Below are 19854 nucleotides of genomic sequence, written 5' to 3'. Positions count from 1 at the left end.
GCTATTTCGACACAAAAACCAGAGGTATAGAGGCCCCGTGGCGTAACGAAAAACAGCATCTCAAAAAATGCAAAAAATCTGGATGAAACATAAAAGAAAAAAAATGAGAACTAGCTACCCTGCTGCCGAAACCCGGGATCGAACCAGAGACCTTTAGATCTTCAGTCTAACGCTCTCCCAACTGAGCTATTTCGGCACAAAAACCAGAGGTATGGAGGCCCCAACGTGTAACCAAATACAGCATCTCAAAAAATGCAAAAAATCTGCACAAAAAATAAAAGAAAAAAATGAGAACTAGCTACCCTGCTGCCGAAACCCGGGATCGAACAAGGGACCTTTAGATCTTCAGTCTAACGCTCTCCCAACTGAGCTATTTCAGCACAAAAACCAGAGGTATGGAGGCCCCAACGCGTAACCAAAAACAGCATCTCAAAAAATGCAAAACATCTGCAGCGAAACATAAAAAAAAAAAAATGAGAACTAGCTACCCTGCTGCCGAAACCCGGGATCGAACCAGGGACCTTTAGATCTTCAGTCTAACGCTCTCCCAACTGAGCTATTTCGGCACAAAAAACAGAGGTATGGAGGCCCTGTGGCGTAACGAAAAACAGCATCTCAAAAAATGCAAAAAATCTGGATGAAACATAAAAGAAAAAAAATGAGAACTAGCTACCCTGCTGCCGAAACCCGGGATTGAACCAGGGACCTTTAGATCTTCAGTCTAACGCTCTCCAAACTGAGCTATTTCGGCACAAAAAACAGAGGTATGGAGGCCCCGTGGCGTAACGAAAAACAGCATCTCAAAAAATGCAAAACATCTGCAGCAAAACATAAAAAAAAAAAAATGAGAACTAGCTGCCGTGCTGCCGAAACCTGGGATTGAACCAGGGACCTTTAGATTTTCAGTCTAACGCTCTCCCAACTGAGCTATTTCAGCACAAAAACCAGAGGTATGGAGGCCCCAACGTGTAACCAAATACAGCATCTCAAAAAATGCAAAAAATCTGCACAAAACATGAAAGAAAAAAATGAGAACTAGCTACCCTGCTGCCGAAACCCGGGATCGAACCTGGGACCTTTAGATCTTCAGTCTAACGCTCTCCCAACTGAGCTATTTCGGCACAAAAACCAGAGGTATGGAGGCCCCGTGGCGTAACGAAAAACAGCATCTCAAAAAATGCAAAAAATCTGGATGAAACATAAAAGGAAAAAAATGAGAACTAGCTACCCTGCTGCCGAAACCCGGGATCGAACCAGGGACCTTTAGATCTTCAGTCTAACGCTCTCCCAACTGAGCTATTTCGGCACAAAAACTAGAGGTATGGAGGCCCCAACGCGTAATCAAAAAACAGCATCTCAAAAAATGCAAAACATCTGCACAAAACATAAAAGAAAAAAATTAGAACTAGCTACCCTGCTGCCGAAACCCGGGATCGAACCAGGGACCTTTAGATCTTCAGTCTAACGCTCTCCCAACTGAGCTATTTCGGCACAAAAACCAGAGGTATGGAGGCCCCGTGGCGTAACGAAAAACAGCATCTCAAAAAATGCAAAAAATCTGGATGAAACATAAAAGAAAAAAAATGAGAACTAGCTACCTTGCTGCCGAAACCCGGGATCGAACCAGGGACCTTTAGATCTTCAGTCTAACGCTCTCCCAACTGAGCTATTTCGGCACAAAAACCAGAGGTATGGAGGCCCCAATGTGTAACCAAATACAGCATCTCAAAAAATGCAAAAAATCTGCAGCAAAACATCTAAAAAAATGACAAACATTTCAGGAAACAGCAGCTTTCCACAAACAATAAGGGGGCTGCTGCGCTGCAACTTAGCATTGGATTAGCTTAGCTGCAAAGCAAACATCAGCAGCAAAAGTGCCCGTGTTCATTTCATCATCCAAGTGTACATAGTTAAGCAGTATGTGTCGACACGGATGGGTTGCATGCAACCGATGTGAACAAACGGAGGAATCAACAGAGATTTGATCCTATTCAGACAGCTATGGCTCAGTCCCTAAAACTCAGCTACCCTGCTGCCGAAACCCGGGATTGAACCAGGGACCTTTAGATCTTCAGTCTAACGCTCTCCCAACTGAGCTATTTTGGCACAAAAAACAGAGGTATGGAGGCCCCAATGTGTAACCAAATACAGCATCTCAAAAAATGCAAAAAATCTGCAGCAAAACATCTAAAAAAATGACAAACATTTCAGGAAACAGCAGCTTTCCACAAACAATAAGGGGGCTGTTGCGCTGCAACTTAGCATTGGATTAGCTTAGCTGCAAAGCAAACATCAGCAGCAAAAGTGCCCGTGTTCATTTCATCATCCAAGTGTACATAGTTAAGCAGAATGTGTCGACACGGATGGGTTGCATGCAACCGATGTGAACAAACGGAGGAATCAACAGAGATTTGATCCTATTCAGACAGCTATGGCTCAGTCCCTAAAACTCAGCAACCCTGCTGCCGAAACCCGGGATCGAACCAGGGACCTTTAGATCTTCAGTCTAACGCTCTCCCAACTGAGCTATTTCGGCACAAAAACTAGAAGTATGGAGGCCCCAACGCGTAACCAAAAACAGCATCTCAAAAAATGCAAAACATCTGCAGCAAAACATTAAAAAAAAAAAATGAGAACTAGCTACCCTGCTGCCGAAACCCGGGATCGAACCAGGGACCTTTAGATCTTCAGTCTAACGCTCTCCAAACTGAGCTATTTCGGCACAAAAACCAGAGGTATGGAGGCCCCAACGCGTAACCAAAAACAGCATCTCAAAAAATGCAAAACATCTGCAGCAAAACATTAAAAAAAAAAAATGAGAACTAGCTACCCTGCTGCCGAAACCCGGGATCGAACCAGGGACCTTTAGATCTTCAGTCTAACGCTCTCCAAACTGAGCTATTTCGGCACAAAAACCATAGGTATGGAGGCCCCGTGGCGTAACGAAAAACAGCATCTCAAAAAATGCAAAAAATCTGCATGAAACATAAAAGCAGTATGTGTCGACACGGATGGGTTGCATGCAACCGATGTGAACAAACGGAGGAATCAACAGAGATTTGATCCTATTCAGACAGCTATGGCTCAGTCCCTAAAACTCAGCTACCCTGCTGCCGAAACCCGGGATTGAACCAGGGACCTTTAGATCTTCAGTCTAACGCTCTCCCAACTGAGCTATTTCGGCACAAAAACTAGAAGTATGGAGGCCCCAACGCGTAACCAAAAACAGCATCTCAAAAAATGCAAAACATCTGCAGCAAAACATTAAAAAAAAAAAATGAGAACTAGCTACCCTGCTGCCGAAACCCGGGATCGAACCAGGGACCTTTAGATCTTCAGTCTAACGCTCTCCAAACTGAGCTATTTCGGCACAAAAACCAATTGTATGGAGGCCCCGTGGCGTAACGAAAAACAGCATCTCAAAAAATGCAAAAAATCTGCATGAAACATAAAAGAAAAAAAATGAGAACTAGCTACCCTGCTGCTGAAACCCGGGATCGAACCAGAGACCTTTAGATCTTCAGTCTAACGCTCTCCCAACTGAGCTATTTCGGCACAAAAACCATAGGTATGGAGGCCCCGTGGCGTAACGAAAAACAGCATCTCAAAAAATGCAAAAAATATGGATGAAACATAAAAGAAAAAAAATTAGAACTAGCTACCCTGCTGCCGAAACCCAGGATCGAACCAGGGACCTTTAGATCTTCAGTCTAACGCTCTCCAAACTGAGCTATTTCGGCACAAAAAACAGAGGTATGGAGGCCCCGTGGCGTAACGAAAAACAGCATCTCAAAAAATGCAAAAAATCTGCATGAAACATAAAAGAAAAAAAATGAGAACTAGCTACCCTGCTGCCGAAACCCGGGATTGAACCAGAGACCTTTAGATATTCAGTCTAACGCTCTCCCAACTGAGCTATTTCGGCACAAAAACTAGAGGTATGGAGGCCCCAACACGTAACCAAAAACAGCATCTCAAAAAATGCAAAACATCTGCAGCAAAGCATAAAAAAAAAAAAATGAGAACTAGCTACCCTGCTGCCGAAACCCGGGATCGAACCAGGGACCTTTAGATCTTCAGTCTAACGCTCTCCCAACTGAGCTATTTCGGCACAAAAACCAGAGGTATGGAGGCCCCAACGCGTAACCAAAAACAGCATCTCAAAAAATGCAAAACATCTGCAGCAAAACATAAAAAAAAAAAAATTAGAACTAGCTACCCTGCTGCTGAAACCCGGGATTGAACCAGGGACCTTTAGATCTTCAGTCTAACGCTCTCCCAATTGAGCTATTTCGGCACAAAAACCAGAGGTATGGAGGCCCCGTGGCGTAACGAAAAACAGCATCTCAAAAAATGCAAAAAATCTGGATGAAACATAAAAGAAAAAAAATGAGAACTAGCTACCTTGCTGCCGAAACCCGGGATCGAACCAGGGACCTTTAGATCTTCAGTCTAACGCTCTCCCAACTGAGCTATTTCTGCACAAAAACCAGAGGTATGGAGGCCCCAACGTGTAACCAAAAAAAGCATCTCAAAAAATGCAAAAAATCTGCACAAAACATAAAAGAAAAAAATGAGAACTAGCTACCCTGCTGCCGAAACCCGGGATCGAACCAGGGACCTTTAGATCTTCAGTCTAACGCTCTCCCAACTGAGTTATTTCGGCACAAAAACCAGAGGTATGGAGGCCCCGTGGCGTAACCAAAAACAGCATCTCAAAAAATGCAAAACATCTGCAGCGAAACATTAAAAAAAAAAAATGAGAACTAGCTACCCTGATGCCGAAACCCGGGATCGAACCAGGGACCTTTAGATCTTCAGTCTAACGCTCTCCCAACTAAGCTATTTCGGCACAAAAACCAGAGGTATGGAGGCCCCGTGGCGTAACGAAAAACAGCATCTCAAAAAATGCAAAAAATCTGGATGAAACATAAAAGAAAAAAAATGAGAACTAGCTACCCTGCTGCCGAAACCCGGGATCGAACCAGGGACCTTTAGATCTTCAGTCTAACATACTCCCAACTGAGCTATTTCGGCACAAAAACCAGAGGTATGGAGGCCCCAACGTGTAACCAAAAAAAGCATCTAAAAAAATGCAAAAAATCTGCACAAAACATAAAAGAAAAAAAAGAGAACTAGCTACCCTGCTGCCGAAACCCGGGATTGAACCAGGGACCTTTAGATCTTCAGTCTAACGCTCTCCCAACTGAGCTATTTCGGCACAAAAACTAGAGGTATGGAGGCCCCAACGCGTAATCAAAAAACAGCATCTCAAAAAATGCAAAACATCTGCACAAAACATAAAAGAAAAAAATTAGAACTAGCTACCCTGCTGCCGAAACCCGGGATCGAACCAGGGACCTTTAGATCTTCAGTCTAACGCTCTCCCAACTGAGCTATTTCGGCACAAAAACCAGAGGTATGGAGGCCCCAATGTGTAACCAAATACAGCATCTCAAAAAATGCAAAAAATCTGCAGCAAAACATCTAAAAAAATGACAAACATTTCAGGAAACAGCAGCTTTCCACAAACAATAAGGGGGCTGCTGCGCTGCAACTTAGCATTGGATTAGCTTAGCTGCAAAGCAAACATCAGCAGCAAAAGTGCCCGTGTTCATTTCATCATCCAAGTGTACATAGTTAAGCAGTATGTGTCGACACGGATACATGGATGGGTTGCATGCAACCGATGTGAACAAACGGAGGAATCAACAGAGATTTGATCCTATTCAGACAGCTATGGCTCAGTCCCTAAAACTCAGCTACCCTTCTGCCGAAACCCGGGATTGAACCAGGGACCTTTAGATCTTCAGTCTAACGCTCTCCCAACTGAGCTATTTTGGCACAAAAAACAGAGGTATGGAGGCCCCAATGTGTAACCAAATACAGCATCTCAAAAAATGCAAAAAATCTGCAGCAAAACATCTAAAAAAATGACAAACATTTCAGGAAACAGCAGCTTTCCACAAACAATAAGGGGGCTGTTGCGCTGCAACTTAGCATTGGATTAGCTTAGCTGCAAAGCAAACATCAGCAGCAAAAGTGCCCGTGTTCATTTCATCATCCAAGTGTACATAGTTAAGCAGAATGTGTCGACACGGATGGGTTGCATGCAACCGATGTGAACAAACGGAGGAATCAACAGAGATTTGATCCTATTCAGACAGCTATGGCTCAGTCCCTAAAACTCAGCTACCCTGCTGCCGAAACCCGGGATCGAACCAGGGACCTTTAGATCTTCAGTCTAACGCTCTCCCAACTAAGCTATTTCGGCACAAAAACCAGAGGTATGGAGGCCCCGTGGCGTAACGAAAAACAGCATCTCAAAAAATGCAAAAAATCTGGATGAAACATAAAAGAAAAAAAATGAGAACTAGCTACCCTGCTGCCGAAACCCGGGATCGAACCAGGGACCTTTAGATCTTCAGTCTAACATACTCCCAACTGAGCTATTTCGGCACAAAAACCAGAGGTATGGAGGCCCCAACGTGTAACCAAAAAAAGCATCTAAAAAAATGCAAAAAATCTGCACAAAAACATAAAAGAAAAAAATGAGAACTAGCTACCCTGCTGCCGAAACCCGGGATTGAACCAGGGACCTTTATATCTTCAGTCTAACGCTCTCCCAACTGAGCTATTTCGGCACAAAAACTAGAGGTATGGAGGCCCCAACGCGTAATCAAAAAACAGCATCTCAAAAAATGCAAAACATCTGCACAAAACATAAAAGAAAAAAATTAGAACTAGCTACCCTGCTGCCGAAACCCGGGATCGAACCAGGGACCTTTAGATCTTCAGTCTAACGCTCTCCCAACTGAGCTATTTCGGCACAAAAACCAGAGGTATGGAGGCCCCAATGTGTAACCAAATACAGCATCTCAAAAAATGCAAAAAATCTGCAGCAAAACATCTAAAAAAATGACAAACATTTCAGGAAACAGCAGCTTTCCACAAACAATAAGGGGGCTGTTGCGCTGCAACTTAGCATTGGATTAGCTTAGCTGCAAAGCAAACATCAGCAGCAAAAGTGCCCGTGTTCATTTCATCATCCAAGTGTACATAGTTAAGCAGAATGTGTCGACACGGATGGGTTGCATGCAACCGATGTGAACAAACGGAGGAATCAACAGAGATTTGATCCTATTCAGACAGCTATGGCTCAGTCCCTAAAACTCAGCTACCCTGCTGCCGAAACCCGGGATCGAACCAGGGACCTTTAGATCTTCAGTCTAACGCTCTCCCAACTGAGCTATTTCGGCACAAAAACCAGAGGTATGGAGGCCCCGTGGCGTAACGAAAAACAGCATCTCAAAAAATTCAAAACATTTGCAGCAAAACATCTAAAAAAATGACAAACATTTCAGGAAACAGCAGCTTTCCACAAACAATAAGGGGGCTGCTGCGCTGCAACTTAGCATTGGATTAGCTTAGCTGCAAAGCAAACATCAGCAGCAAAAGTGCCCGTGTTCATTTCATCATCCAAGTGTACATAGTTAAGCAGTATGTGTCGACACGGATACATGGATGGGTTGCATGCAACCGATGTGAACAAACGGAGGAATCAACAGAGATTTGATCCTATTCAGACAGCTATGGCTCAGTCCCTAAAACTCAGCTACCCTGCTGCCGAAACCCGGGATCGAACCTGGGACCTTTAGATCTTCAGTCTAACGCTCTCCCAACTGAGCTATTTCGGCACAAAAACCAGAGGTATGGAGGCCCCAACGTGTAACCAAATACAGCATCTCAAAAAATGCAAAAAATCTGCACAAAACATAAAAGAAAAAAATGAGAACTAGCTACCCTGCTGCCGAAACCCGGGATCGAATCAGGGACCTTTAGATCTTCAGTCTAATGCTCTCCCAACTGAGCTATTTCGGCACAAAAACCAGAGGTATGGAGGCCCCAACGCGTAACCAAATACAGCATCTCAAAAAATGCAAAAAATCTGCACAAAACATAAAAGAAAAAAATGAGAACTAGCTACCCTGCTGCCGAAACCCGGGATCGAACCAGGGACCTTTAGATCTTCAGTCTAACGCTCTCCCAACTGAGCTATTTCGGCACAAAAACCATAGGTATGGAGGCCCCAACGCGTAACCAAAAACAGCATCTCAAAAAATGCAAAACATCTGCAGCAAAACATAAAAAAAAAAAAATTAGAACTAGCTACCCTGCTGCTGAAACCCGGGATTGAACCAGGAACCTTTAGATCTTCAGTCTAACGCTCTCCCAATTGAGCTATTTCGGCACAAAAACCAGAGGTATGGAGGCCCCAACGTGTAACCAAATACAGCATCTCAAAAAATGCAAAAAATCTGCATGAAACATAAAAGAAAAAAAATGAGAACTAGCTACCCTGCTGCCGAAACCCGGGATCGAACCAGAGACCTTTAGATATTCAGTCTAACGCTCTCCCAACTGAGCTATTTCGGCACAAAAACTAGAGGTATGGAGGCCCCAACACGTAACCAAAAACAGCATCTCAAAAAATGCAAAACATCTGCAGCAAAGCATAAAAAAAAAAAAATGAGAACTAGCTACCCTGCTGCCGAAACCCGGGATCGAACCAGAGACCTTTAGATATTCAGTCTAACGCTCTCCCAACTGAGCTATTTCGGCACAAAAACCAGAGTTATGGAGGCCCCGTGGCGTAACGAAAAACAGCATCTCAAAAAATTCAAAACATTTGCAGCAAAACATCTAAAAAAATGACAAACATTTCAGGAAACAGCAGCTTTCCACAAACAATAAGGGGGCTGCTGCGCTGCAACTTAGCATTGGATTAGCTTAGCTGCAAAGCAAACATCAGCAGCAAAAGTGCCCGTGTTCATTTCATCATCCAAGTGTACATAGTTAAGCAGTATGTGTCGACACGGATACATGGATGGGTTGCATGCAACCGATGTGAACAAACGGAGGAATCAACAGAGATTTGATCCTATTCAGACAGCTATGGCTCAGTCCCTAAAACTCAGCTACCCTGCTGCCGAAACCCGGGATCGAACCAGGGACCTTTAGATCTTCAGTCTAACGCTCTCCCAACTGAGCTATTTCGGCACAAAAACCAGAGGTATGGAGGCCCCAACGTGTAACCAAATACAGCATCTCAAAAAATGCAAAAAATCTGCACAAAACATAAAAGAAAAAAATGAGAACTAGCTACCCTGCTGCCGAAACCCGGGATCGAATCAGGGACCTTTAGATCTTCAGTCTAACGCTCTCCCAACTGAGCTATTTCGGCACAAAAACCAGAGGTATGGAGGCCCCAACGCGTAACCAAATACAGCATCTCAAAAAATGCAAAAAATCTGCACAAAACATAAAAGAAAAAAATGAGAACTAGCTACCCTGCTGCCGAAACCCGGGATCGAACCAGGGACCTTTAGTTCTTCAGTCTAACGCTCTCCCAACTGAGCTATTTCGGCACAAAAACCAGAGGTATGGAGGCCCCAACGCGTAACCAAAAACAGCATCTCAAAAAATGCAAAACATCTGCAGCAAAACATAAAAAAAAAAAAATTAGAACTAGCTACCCTGCTGCTGAAACCCGGGATTGAACCAGGGACCTTTAGATCTTCAGTCTAACGCTCTCCCAATTGAGCTATTTCGGCACAAAAACCAGAGGTATGGAGGCCCCAACGTGTAACCAAATACAGCATCTCAAAAAATGCAAAAAATCTGCATGAAACATAAAAGAAAAAAAATGAGAACTAGCTACCCTGCTGCCGAAACCCGGGATCGAACCAGAGACCTTTAGATATTCAGTCTAACGCTCTCCCAACTGAGCTATTTCGGCACAAAAACTAGAGGTATGGAGGCCCCAACACGTAACCAAAAACAGCATCTCAAAAAATGCAAAACATCTGCAGCAAAGCATAAAAAAAAAAAAATGAGAACTAGCTACCCTGCTGCCGAAACCCGGGATCGAACCAGAGACCTTTAGATATTCAGTCTAACGCTCTCCCAACTGAGCTATTTCGGCACAAAAACCAGAGTTATGGAGGCCCCGTGGCGTAACGAAAAACAGCATCTCAAAAAATTCAAAACATTTGCAGCAAAACATCTAAAAAAATGACAAACATTTCAGGAAACAGCAGCTTTCCACAAACAATAAGGGGGCTGCTGCGCTGCAACTTAGCATTGGATTAGCTTAGCTGCAAAGCAAACATCAGCAGCAAAAGTGCCCGTGTTCATTTCATCATCCAAGTGTACATAGTTAAGCAGTATGTGTCGACACGGATACATGGATGGGTTGCATGCAACCGATGTGAACAAACGGAGGAATCAACAGAGATTTGATCCTATTCAGACAGCTATGGCTCAGTCCCTAAAACTCAGCTACCCTGCTGCCGAAACCCGGGATCGAACCAGAGACCTTTAGATCTTCAGTCTAACGCTCTCCCAACTGAGCTATTTCGGCACAAAAACCAGAGGTATGGAGGCCCCAACGCGTAACCAAATACAGCATCTCAAAAAATGCAAAAAATCTGCACAAAACATAAAAGAAAAAAATGAGAACTAGCTACCCTGCTGCCGAAACCCGGGATCGAACCAGGGACCTTTAGATCTTCAGTCTAACGCTCTCCCAACTGAGCTATTTCGGCACAAAAACCAGAGGTATGGAGGCCCCAACGCGTAACCAAAAACAGCATCTCAAAAAATGCAAAAAATCTGCATGAAACATAAAAGAAAAAAAATGAGAACTAGCTACCCTGCTGCCGAAACCCGGGATCGAACCAGAGACCTTTAGATATTCAGTCTAACGCTCTCCCAACTGAGCTATTTCGGCACAAAAACTAGAGGTATGGAGGCCCCAACACGTAACCAAAAACAGCATCTCAAAAAATTCAAAACATCTGCAGCAAAGCATAAAAAAAAAAAAATGAGAACTAGCTACCCTGCTGCCGAAACCCGGGATCGAACCAGAGACCTTTAGATATTCAGTCTAACGCTCTCCCAACTGAGCTATTTCGGCACAAAAACCAGAGTTATGGAGGCCCCGTGGCGTAACGAAAAACAGCATCTCAAAAAATTCAAAACATTTGCAGCAAAACATCTAAAAAAATGACAAACATTTCAGGAAACAGCAGCTTTCCACAAACAATAAGGGGGCTGCTGCGCTGCAACTTAGCATTGGATTAGCTTAGCTGCAAAGCAAACATCAGCAGCAAAAGTGCCCGTGTTCATTTCATCATCCAAGTGTACATAGTTAAGCAGTATGTGTCGACACGGATACATGGATGGGTTGCATGCAACCGATGTGAACAAACGGAGGAATCAACAGAGATTTGATCCTATTCAGACAGCTATGGCTCAGTCCCTAAAACTCAGCTACCCTGCTGCCGAAACCCGGGATCGAACCAGGGACCTTTAGATCTTCAGTCTAACGCTCTCCCAACTGAGCTATTTCGGCACAAAAACCAGAGGTATGGAGGCCCCAACGTGTAACCAAATACAGCATCTCAAAAAATGCAAAAAATCTGCACAAAACATAAAAGAAAAAAATGAGAACTAGCTACCCTGCTGCCGAAACCCGGGATCGAATCAGGGACCTTTAGATCTTCAGTCTAATGCTCTCCCAACTGAGCTATTTCGGCACAAAAACCAGAGGTATGGAGGCCCCAACGCGTAACCAAATACAGCATCTCAAAAAATGCAAAAAATCTGCACAAAACATAAAAGAAAAAAATGAGAACTAGCTACCCTGCTGCCGAAACCCGGGATCGAACCAGGGACCTTTAGATCTTCAGTCTAACGCTCTCCCAACTGAGCTATTTCGGCACAAAAACCATAGGTATGGAGGCCCCAACGCGTAACCAAAAACAGCATCTCAAAAAATGCAAAACATCTGCAGCAAAACATAAAAAAAAAAAAATTAGAACTAGCTACCCTGCTGCTGAAACCCGGGATTGAACCAGGAACCTTTAGATCTTCAGTCTAACGCTCTCCCAATTGAGCTATTTCGGCACAAAAACCAGAGGTATGGAGGCCCCAACGTGTAACCAAATACAGCATCTCAAAAAATGCAAAAAATCTGCATGAAACATAAAAGAAAAAAAATGAGAACTAGCTACCCTGCTGCCGAAACCCGGGATCGAACCAGAGACCTTTAGATATTCAGTCTAACGCTCTCCCAACTGAGCTATTTCGGCACAAAAACTAGAGGTGTGGAGGCCCCAACACGTAACCAAAAACAGCATCTCAAAAAATGCAAAACATCTGCAGCAAAGCATAAAAAAAAAAAAATGAGAACTAGCTACCCTGCTGCCGAAACCCGGGATCGAACCAGAGACCTTTAGATATTCAGTCTAACGCTCTCCCAACTGAGCTATTTCGGCACAAAAACCAGAGTTATGGAGGCCCCGTGGCGTAACGAAAAACAGCATCTCAAAAAATTCAAAACATTTGCAGCAAAACATCTAAAAAAATGACAAACATTTCAGGAAACAGCAGCTTTCCACAAACAATAAGGGGGCTGCTGCGCTGCAACTTAGCATTGGATTAGCTTAGCTGCAAAGCAAACATCAGCAGCAAAAGTGCCCGTGTTCATTTCATCATCCAAGTGTACATAGTTAAGCAGTATGTGTCGACACGGATACATGGATGGGTTGCATGCAACCGATGTGAACAAACGGAGGAATTAACAGAGATTTGATCCTATTCAGACAGCTATGGCTCAGTCCCTAAAACTCAGCTACCCTGCTGCCGAAACCCGGTATCGAACCAGTGACCTTTAGATCTTCAGTCTAACGCTCTCCCAACTGAGCTATTTCGGCACAAAAACCAGAGGTATGGAGGCCCCAACGTGTAACCAAATACAGCATCTCAAAAAATGCAAAAAATCTGCACAAAACATAAAAGAAAAAAATGAGAACTAGCTACCCTGCTGCCGAAACCCGGGATCGAATCAGGGACCTTTAGATCTTCAGTCTAATGCTCTCCCAACTGAGCTATTTCGGCACAAAAACCAGATGTATGGAGGCCCCAACGCGTAACCAAATACAGCATCTCAAAAAATGCAAAAAATCTGCACAAAACATAAAAGAAAAAAATGAGAACTAGCTACCCTGCTGCCGAAACCCGGGATCGAACCAGGGACCTTTAGATCTTCAGTCTAACGCTCTCCCAACTGAGCTATTTCGGCACAAAAACCATAGGTATGGAGGCCCCAACGCGTAACCAAAAACAGCATCTCAAAAAATGCAAAATATCTGCAGCAAAACATAAAAAAAAAAAAATTAGAACTAGCTACCCTGCTGCTGAAACCCGGGATTGAACCAGGAACCTTTAGATCTTCAGTCTAACGCTCTCCCAATTGAGCTATTTCGGCACAAAAACCAGAGGTATGGAGGCCCCAACGTGTAACCAAATACAGCATCTCAAAAAATGCAAAAAATCTGCATGAAACATAAAAGAAAAAAAATGAGAACTAGCTACCCTGCTGCCGAAACCCGGGATCGAACCAGAGACCTTTAGATATTCAGTCTAACGCTCTCCCAACTGAGCTATTTCGGCACAAAAACTAGAGGTGTGGAGGCCCCAACACGTAACCAAAAACAGCATCTCAAAAAATGCAAAACATCTGCAGCAAAGCATAAAAAAAAAAAAATGAGAACTAGCTACCCTGCTGCCGAAACCCGGGATCGAACCAGAGACCTTTAGATATTCAGTCTAACGCTCTCCCAACTGAGCTATTTCGGCACAAAAACCAGAGGTATGGAGGCCCCGTGGCGTAACGAAAAACAGCATCTCAAAAAATTCAAAACATTTGCAGCAAAACATCTAAAAAAATGACAAACATTTCAGGAAACAGCAGCTTTCCACAAACAATAAGGGGGCTGCTGCGCTGCAACTTAGCATTGGATTAGCTTAGCTGCAAAGCAAACATCAGCAGCAAAAGTGCCCGTGTTCATTTCATCATCCAAGTGTACATAGTTAAGCAGTATGTGTCGACACGGATACATGGATGGGTTGCATGCAACCGATGTGAACAAACGGAGGAATCAACAGAGATTTGATCCTATTCAGACAGCTATGGCTCAGTCCCTAAAACTCAGCTACCCTGCTGCCGAAACCCGGGATCGAACCAGGGACCTTTAGATCTTCAGTCTAACGCTCTCCCAACTGAGCTATTTCGGCACAAAAACCAGAGGTATGGAGGCCCCAACGTGTAACCAAATACAGCATCTCAAAAAATGCAAAAAATCTGCACAAAACATAAAAGAAAAAAATGAGAACTAGCTACCCTGCTGCCGAAACCCGGGATCGAATCAGGGACCTTTAGATCTTCAGTCTAACGCTCTCCCAACTGAGCTATTTCGGCACAAAAACCAGAGGTATGGAGGCCCCAACGCGTAACCAAATACAGCATCTCAAAAAATGCAAAAAATCTGCACAAAACATAAAAGAAAAAAATGAGAACTAGCTACCCTGCTGCCGAAACCCGGGATCGAACCAGGGACCTTTAGATCTTCAGTCTAACGCTCTCCCAACTGAGCTATTTCGGCACAAAAACCATAGGTATGGAGGCCCCAACGCGTAACCAAAAACAGCATCTCAAAAAATGCAAAACATCTGCAGCAAAACATAAAAAAAAAAAAATTAGAACTAGCTACCCTGCTGCTGAAACCCGGGATTGAACCAGGGACCTTTAGATCTTCAGTCTAACGCTCTCCCAATTGAGCTATTTCGGCACAAAAACCAGAGGTATGGAGGCCCCAACGTGTAACCAAATACAGCATCTCAAAAAATGCAAAAAATCTGCATGAAACATAAAAGAAAAAAAATGAGAACTAGCTACCCTGCTGCCGAAACCCGGGATCGAACCAGAGACCTTTAGATATTCAGTCTAACGCTCTCCCAACTGAGCTATTTCGGCACAAAAACTAGAGGTATGGAGGCCCCAACACGTAACCAAAAACAGCATCTCAAAAAATGCAAAACATCTGCAGCAAAGCATAAAAAAAAAAAAATGAGAACTAGCTACCCTGCTGCCGAAACCCGGGATCGAACCAGAGACCTTTAGATATTCAGTCTAACGCTCTCCCAACTGAGCTATTTCGGCACAAAAACCAGAGTTATGGAGGCCCCGTGGCGTAACGAAAAACAGCATCTCAAAAAATTCAAAACATTTGCAGCAAAACATCTAAAAAAATGACAAACATTTCAGGAAACAGCAGCTTTCCACAAACAATAAGGGGGCTGCTGCGCTGCAACTTAGCATTGGATTAGCTTAGCTGCAAAGCAAACATCAGCAGCAAAAGTGCCCGTGTTCATTTCATCATCCAAGTGTACATAGTTAAGCAGTATGTGTCGACACGGATACATGGATGGGTTGCATGCAACCGATGTGAACAAACGGAGGAATCAACAGAGATTTGATCCTATTCAGACAGCTATGGCTCAGTCCCTAAAGCTCAGCTACCCTGCTGCCGAAACCCGGGATCGAACCAGGGACCTTTAGATCTTCAGTCTAACGCTCTCCCAACTGAGCTATTTCGGCACAAAAACCAGAGGTATGGAGGCCCCAACGTGTAACCAAATACAGCATCTCAAAAAATGCAAAAAATCTGCACAAAACATAAAAGAAAAAAATGAGAACTAGCTACCCTGCTGCCGAAACCCGGGATCGAATCAGGGACCTTTAGTCTAACGCTCTCCCAACTGAGTTATTTCGGCACAAAAACTAGAGGTATGGAGGCCCCAACACGTAACGAAAAACAGCATCTCAAAAAATGCAAAACATAAAAAAAAAATGAGAACCAGCTACCCTGCTGCCGAAACCCGGGATCGAACCAGAGACCTTTAGATATTCAGTCTAACGCTCTCCAAACTGAGCTATTTCGGCACAAAAACCAGAGGTATGGAGGCCCCGTGGCGTAACGAAAAACAGCATCTCAAAAAATTCAAAACATTTGCAGCAAAACATCTAAAAAAATGACAAACATTTCAGGAAACAGCAGCTTTCCACAAACAATAAGGGGGCTGCTGCGCTGCAACTTAGCATTGGATTAGCTTAGCTGCAAAGCAAACATCAGCAGCAAAAGTGCCCGTGTTCATTTCATCATCCAAGTGTACATAGTTAAGCAGTATGTGTCGACACGGATACATGGATGGGTTGCATGCAACCGATGTGAACAAACGGAGGAATCAACAGAGATTTGATCCTATTCAGACAGCTATGGCTCAGTCCCTAAAGCTCAGCTACCCTGCTGCCGAAACCCGGGATCGAACCAGGGACCTTTAGATCTTCAGTCTAACGCTCTCCCAACTGAGCTATTTCGGCACAAAAACCAGAGGTATGGAGGCCCCAACGTGTAACCAAATACAGCATCTCAAAAAATGCAAAAAATCTGCACAAAACATAAAAGAAAAAAATGAGAACTAGCTACCCTGCTGCCGAAACCCGGGATCGAATCAGGGACCTTTAGTCTAACGCTCTCCCAACTGAGTTATTTCGGCACAAAAACTAGAGGTATGGAGGCCCCAACACGTAACGAAAAACAGCATCTCAAAAAATGCAAAACATAAAAAAAAAATGAGAACCAGCTACCCTGCTGCCGAAACCCGGGATCGAACCAGAGACCTTTAGATATTCAGTCTAACGCTCTCCAAACTGAGCTATTTCGGCACAAAAACCAGAGGTATGGAGGCCCCGTGGCGTAACGAAAAACAGCATCTCAAAAAATTCAAAACATTTGCAGCAAAACATCTAAAAAAATGACAAACATTTCAGGAAACAGCAGCTTTCCACAAACAATAAGGGGGCTGCTGCGCTGCAACTTAGCATTGGATTAGCTTAGCTGCAAAGCAAACATCAGCAGCAAAAGTGCCCGTGTTCATTTCATCATCCAAGTGTACATAGTTAAGCAGTATGTGTTGACACGGATGGGTTGCATGCAACCGATGTGAACAAATGGAGGAATCAACAGAGATTTGATCCTATTCAGACAGCTATGGCTCAGTCCCTAAAACTCAGCTACCCTGCTGCCGAAACCCGGGATCGAACCTGGGACCTTTAGATCTTCAGTCTAACGCTCTCCCAACTGAGCTATTTCGGCACAAAAACCATAGGTATGGAGGCCCCAACGCGTAACCAAAAATAGCATCTCAAAAAATGCAAAACATCTGCAGCAAAACATAAAAAAAAAAAAATGAGAACTAGCTACCCTGCTGCCGAAACCCGGGATTGAACCAGGGACCTTTAGATCTTCAGTCTAACGCTCTCCCAACTGAGCTATTTCGGCACAAAAACCAGAGGTATGGAGGCCCCAACGTGTAACCAAATACAGCATCTCAAAAAATGCAAAAAATCTGCACAAAACATAAAAGAAAAAAATGAGAACTAGCTACCCTGCTGCCGAAACCCGGGATCGAACCAGGGACCTTTAGATCTTCAGTCTAACGCTCTCCCAACTGAGCTATTTCGGCACAAAAACCAGAGTTATGGAGGCCCCGTGGCGTAACGAAAAACAGCATCTCAAAAAATTCAAAACATTTGCAGCAAAACATCTAAAAAAATGACAAACATTTCAGGAAACAGCAGCTTTCCACAAACAATAAGGGGGCTGCTGCGCTGCAACTTAGCATTGGATTAGCTTAGCTGCAAAGCAAACATCAGCAGCAAAAGTGCCCGTGTTCATTTCATCATCCAAGTGTACATAGTTAAGCAGTATGTGTCGACACGGATACATGGATGGGTTGCATGCAACCGATGTGAACAAACGGAGGAATCAACAGAGATTTGATCCTATTCAGACAGCTATGGCTCAGTCCCTAAAACTCAGCTACCCTGCTGCCGAAACCCGGGATCGAACCAGGGACCTTTAGATCTTCAGTCTAACGCTCTCCCAACTGAGCTATTTCGGCACAAAAACCAGAGGTATGGAGGCCCCAACGCGTAACCAAAAACAGCATCTCAAAAAATGCAAAAAATCTGCATGAAACATAAAAGAAAAAAAATGAGAACTAGCTACCCTGCTGCCGAAACCCGGGATCGAACCAGAGACCTTTAGATATTCAGTCTAACGCTCTCCCAACTGAGCTATTTCGGCACAAAAACTAGAGGTATGGAGGCCCCAACACGTAACCAAAAACAGCATCTCAAAAAATTCAAAACATCTGCAGCAAAGCATAAAAAAAAAAAAATGAGAACTAGCTACCCTGCTGCCGAAACCCGGGATCGAACCAGAGACCTTTAGATATTCAGTCTAACGCTCTCCCAACTGAGCTATTTCGGCACAAAAACCAGAGTTATGGAGGCCCCGTGGCGTAACGAAAAACAGCATCTCAAAAAATTCAAAACATTTGCAGCAAAACATCTAAAAAAATGACAAACATTTCAGGAAACAGCAGCTTTCCACAAACAATAAGGGGGCTGCTGCGCTGCAACTTAGCATTGGATTAGCTTAGCTGCAAAGCAAACATCAGCAGCAAAAGTGCCCGTGTTCATTTCATCATCCAAGTGTACATAGTTAAGCAGTATGTGTCGACACGGATACATGGATGGGTTGCATGCAACCGATGTGAACAAACGGAGGAATCAACAGAGATTTGATCCTATTCAGACAGCTATGGCTCAGTCCCTAAAACTCAGCTACCCTGCTGCCGAAACCCGGGATCGAACCAGGGACCTTTAGATCTTCAGTCTAACGCTCTCCCAACTGAGCTATTTCGGCACAAAAACCAGAGGTATGGAGGCCCCAACGTGTAACCAAATACAGCATCTCAAAAAATGCAAAAAATCTGCACAAAACATAAAAGAAAAAAATGAGAACTAGCTACCCTGCTGCCGAAACCCGGGATCGAATCAGGGACCTTTAGATCTTCAGTCTAATGCTCTCCCAACTGAGCTATTTCGGCACAAAAACCAGAGGTATGGAGGCCCCAACGCGTAACCAAATACAGCATCTCAAAAAATGCAAAAAATCTGCACAAAACATAAAAGAAAAAAATGAGAACTAGCTACCCTGCTGCCGAAACCCGGGATCGAACCAGGGACCTTTAGATCTTCAGTCTAACGCTCTCCCAACTGAGCTATTTCGGCACAAAAACCATAGGTATGGAGGCCCCAACGCGTAACCAAAAACAGCATCTCAAAAAATGCAAAACATCTGCAGCAAAACATAAAAAAAAAAAAATTAGAACTAGCTACCCTGCTGCTGAAACCCGGGATTGAACCAGGAACCTTTAGATCTTCAGTCTAACGCTCTCCCAATTGAGCTATTTCGGCACAAAAACCAGAGGTATGGAGGCCCCAACGTGTAACCAAATACAGCATCTCAAAAAATGCAAAAAATCTGCATGAAACATAAAAGAAAAAAAATGAGAACTAGCTACCCTGCTGCCGAAACCCGGGATCGAACCAGAGACCTTTAGATATTCAGTCTAACGCTCTCCCAACTGAGCTATTTCGGCACAAAAACTAGAGGTGTGGAGGCCCCAACACGTAACCAAAAACAGCATCTCAAAAAATGCAAAACATCTGCAGCAAAGCATAAAAAAAAAAAAATGAGAACTAGCTACCCTGCTGACGAAACCCGGGATCGAACCAGAGACCTTTAGATATTCAGTCTAACGCTCTCCCAACTGAGCTATTTCGGCACAAAAACCAGAGTTATGGAGGCCCCGTGGCGTAACGAAAAACAGCATCTCAAAAAATTCAAAACATTTGCAGCAAAACATCTAAAAAAATGACAAACATTTCAGGAAACAGCAGCTTTCCACAAACAATAAGGGGGCTGCTGCGCTGCAACTTAGCATTGGATTAGCTTAGCTGCAAAGCAAACATCAGCAGCAAAAGTGCCCGTGTTCATTTCATCATCCAAGTGTACATAGTTAAGCAGTATGTGT

At 43.8% G+C, this 19854-nt stretch overlaps 1 protein-coding gene, 2 long non-coding RNA genes and 34 other non-coding genes across 37 annotated transcripts in view; 2 read left to right on the top strand and 35 right to left on the bottom strand.

The window, feature by feature from the left end:
- Positions 1 to 19854, top strand: part of LOC141771623 (uncharacterized) — a 151015-nt gene that overhangs the window by 9486 nt on the left and 121675 nt on the right. The window lies entirely within an intron of this gene.
- mfsd4aa (major facilitator superfamily domain containing 4Aa) overlaps positions 1 to 19854 on the bottom strand; it is a 56803-nt gene that overhangs the window by 10845 nt on the left and 26104 nt on the right. The gene's annotated exons all lie outside the window — the stretch shown is intronic.
- The window catches only part of LOC141771582 (uncharacterized), a 43788-nt gene that overhangs the window by 6470 nt on the left and 17464 nt on the right, over positions 1 to 19854 (top strand). The window lies entirely within an intron of this gene.
- trnaf-gaa (transfer RNA phenylalanine (anticodon GAA)) lies at positions 494 to 566 on the bottom strand. Its single transcript has one exon. It is a non-coding gene; the product is annotated as a tRNA-Phe (tRNA).
- On the bottom strand, positions 865 to 937 carry trnaf-gaa (transfer RNA phenylalanine (anticodon GAA)). Its single transcript has one exon. It is a non-coding gene; the product is annotated as a tRNA-Phe (tRNA).
- On the bottom strand, positions 1049 to 1121 carry trnaf-gaa (transfer RNA phenylalanine (anticodon GAA)). Its single transcript has one exon. It is a non-coding gene; the product is annotated as a tRNA-Phe (tRNA).
- On the bottom strand, positions 1234 to 1306 carry trnaf-gaa (transfer RNA phenylalanine (anticodon GAA)). The gene has a single exon. It is a non-coding gene; the product is annotated as a tRNA-Phe (tRNA).
- trnaf-gaa (transfer RNA phenylalanine (anticodon GAA)) lies at positions 1419 to 1491 on the bottom strand. Its single transcript has one exon. It is a non-coding gene; the product is annotated as a tRNA-Phe (tRNA).
- trnaf-gaa (transfer RNA phenylalanine (anticodon GAA)) lies at positions 1604 to 1676 on the bottom strand. Its single transcript has one exon. It is a non-coding gene; the product is annotated as a tRNA-Phe (tRNA).
- Positions 2034 to 2106, bottom strand: trnaf-gaa (transfer RNA phenylalanine (anticodon GAA)). The gene has a single exon. It is a non-coding gene; the product is annotated as a tRNA-Phe (tRNA).
- trnaf-gaa (transfer RNA phenylalanine (anticodon GAA)) lies at positions 2464 to 2536 on the bottom strand. Its single transcript has one exon. It is a non-coding gene; the product is annotated as a tRNA-Phe (tRNA).
- On the bottom strand, positions 3112 to 3184 carry trnaf-gaa (transfer RNA phenylalanine (anticodon GAA)). Its single transcript has one exon. It is a non-coding gene; the product is annotated as a tRNA-Phe (tRNA).
- Positions 4039 to 4111, bottom strand: trnaf-gaa (transfer RNA phenylalanine (anticodon GAA)). Its single transcript has one exon. It is a non-coding gene; the product is annotated as a tRNA-Phe (tRNA).
- On the bottom strand, positions 4780 to 4852 carry trnaf-gaa (transfer RNA phenylalanine (anticodon GAA)). The gene has a single exon. It is a non-coding gene; the product is annotated as a tRNA-Phe (tRNA).
- Positions 5149 to 5221, bottom strand: trnaf-gaa (transfer RNA phenylalanine (anticodon GAA)). The gene has a single exon. It is a non-coding gene; the product is annotated as a tRNA-Phe (tRNA).
- Positions 5334 to 5406, bottom strand: trnaf-gaa (transfer RNA phenylalanine (anticodon GAA)). Its single transcript has one exon. It is a non-coding gene; the product is annotated as a tRNA-Phe (tRNA).
- trnaf-gaa (transfer RNA phenylalanine (anticodon GAA)) lies at positions 5772 to 5844 on the bottom strand. The gene has a single exon. It is a non-coding gene; the product is annotated as a tRNA-Phe (tRNA).
- Positions 6202 to 6274, bottom strand: trnaf-gaa (transfer RNA phenylalanine (anticodon GAA)). Its single transcript has one exon. It is a non-coding gene; the product is annotated as a tRNA-Phe (tRNA).
- Positions 6757 to 6829, bottom strand: trnaf-gaa (transfer RNA phenylalanine (anticodon GAA)). Its single transcript has one exon. It is a non-coding gene; the product is annotated as a tRNA-Phe (tRNA).
- trnaf-gaa (transfer RNA phenylalanine (anticodon GAA)) lies at positions 7187 to 7259 on the bottom strand. The gene has a single exon. It is a non-coding gene; the product is annotated as a tRNA-Phe (tRNA).
- trnaf-gaa (transfer RNA phenylalanine (anticodon GAA)) lies at positions 7625 to 7697 on the bottom strand. The gene has a single exon. It is a non-coding gene; the product is annotated as a tRNA-Phe (tRNA).
- trnaf-gaa (transfer RNA phenylalanine (anticodon GAA)) lies at positions 7993 to 8065 on the bottom strand. Its single transcript has one exon. It is a non-coding gene; the product is annotated as a tRNA-Phe (tRNA).
- Positions 8988 to 9060, bottom strand: trnaf-gaa (transfer RNA phenylalanine (anticodon GAA)). Its single transcript has one exon. It is a non-coding gene; the product is annotated as a tRNA-Phe (tRNA).
- trnaf-gaa (transfer RNA phenylalanine (anticodon GAA)) lies at positions 10535 to 10607 on the bottom strand. Its single transcript has one exon. It is a non-coding gene; the product is annotated as a tRNA-Phe (tRNA).
- Positions 11344 to 11416, bottom strand: trnaf-gaa (transfer RNA phenylalanine (anticodon GAA)). The gene has a single exon. It is a non-coding gene; the product is annotated as a tRNA-Phe (tRNA).
- trnaf-gaa (transfer RNA phenylalanine (anticodon GAA)) lies at positions 11712 to 11784 on the bottom strand. Its single transcript has one exon. It is a non-coding gene; the product is annotated as a tRNA-Phe (tRNA).
- trnaf-gaa (transfer RNA phenylalanine (anticodon GAA)) lies at positions 13075 to 13147 on the bottom strand. The gene has a single exon. It is a non-coding gene; the product is annotated as a tRNA-Phe (tRNA).
- On the bottom strand, positions 14070 to 14142 carry trnaf-gaa (transfer RNA phenylalanine (anticodon GAA)). The gene has a single exon. It is a non-coding gene; the product is annotated as a tRNA-Phe (tRNA).
- On the bottom strand, positions 14438 to 14510 carry trnaf-gaa (transfer RNA phenylalanine (anticodon GAA)). The gene has a single exon. It is a non-coding gene; the product is annotated as a tRNA-Phe (tRNA).
- trnaf-gaa (transfer RNA phenylalanine (anticodon GAA)) lies at positions 15433 to 15505 on the bottom strand. The gene has a single exon. It is a non-coding gene; the product is annotated as a tRNA-Phe (tRNA).
- trnaf-gaa (transfer RNA phenylalanine (anticodon GAA)) lies at positions 16216 to 16288 on the bottom strand. The gene has a single exon. It is a non-coding gene; the product is annotated as a tRNA-Phe (tRNA).
- Positions 16991 to 17063, bottom strand: trnaf-gaa (transfer RNA phenylalanine (anticodon GAA)). The gene has a single exon. It is a non-coding gene; the product is annotated as a tRNA-Phe (tRNA).
- Positions 17177 to 17249, bottom strand: trnaf-gaa (transfer RNA phenylalanine (anticodon GAA)). The gene has a single exon. It is a non-coding gene; the product is annotated as a tRNA-Phe (tRNA).
- On the bottom strand, positions 17361 to 17433 carry trnaf-gaa (transfer RNA phenylalanine (anticodon GAA)). Its single transcript has one exon. It is a non-coding gene; the product is annotated as a tRNA-Phe (tRNA).
- On the bottom strand, positions 17799 to 17871 carry trnaf-gaa (transfer RNA phenylalanine (anticodon GAA)). The gene has a single exon. It is a non-coding gene; the product is annotated as a tRNA-Phe (tRNA).
- On the bottom strand, positions 18608 to 18680 carry trnaf-gaa (transfer RNA phenylalanine (anticodon GAA)). Its single transcript has one exon. It is a non-coding gene; the product is annotated as a tRNA-Phe (tRNA).
- On the bottom strand, positions 18976 to 19048 carry trnaf-gaa (transfer RNA phenylalanine (anticodon GAA)). The gene has a single exon. It is a non-coding gene; the product is annotated as a tRNA-Phe (tRNA).

The sequence above is a fragment of the Sebastes fasciatus genome, chromosome 1, assembly GCF_043250625.1.
Source record: "Sebastes fasciatus isolate fSebFas1 chromosome 1, fSebFas1.pri, whole genome shotgun sequence".
NCBI lineage: Eukaryota > Metazoa > Chordata > Actinopteri > Perciformes > Sebastidae > Sebastes > Sebastes fasciatus.
Note: the sequence above shows the minus strand (reverse complement) of the source record. Positions and strands in the feature narration are given on the sequence as shown.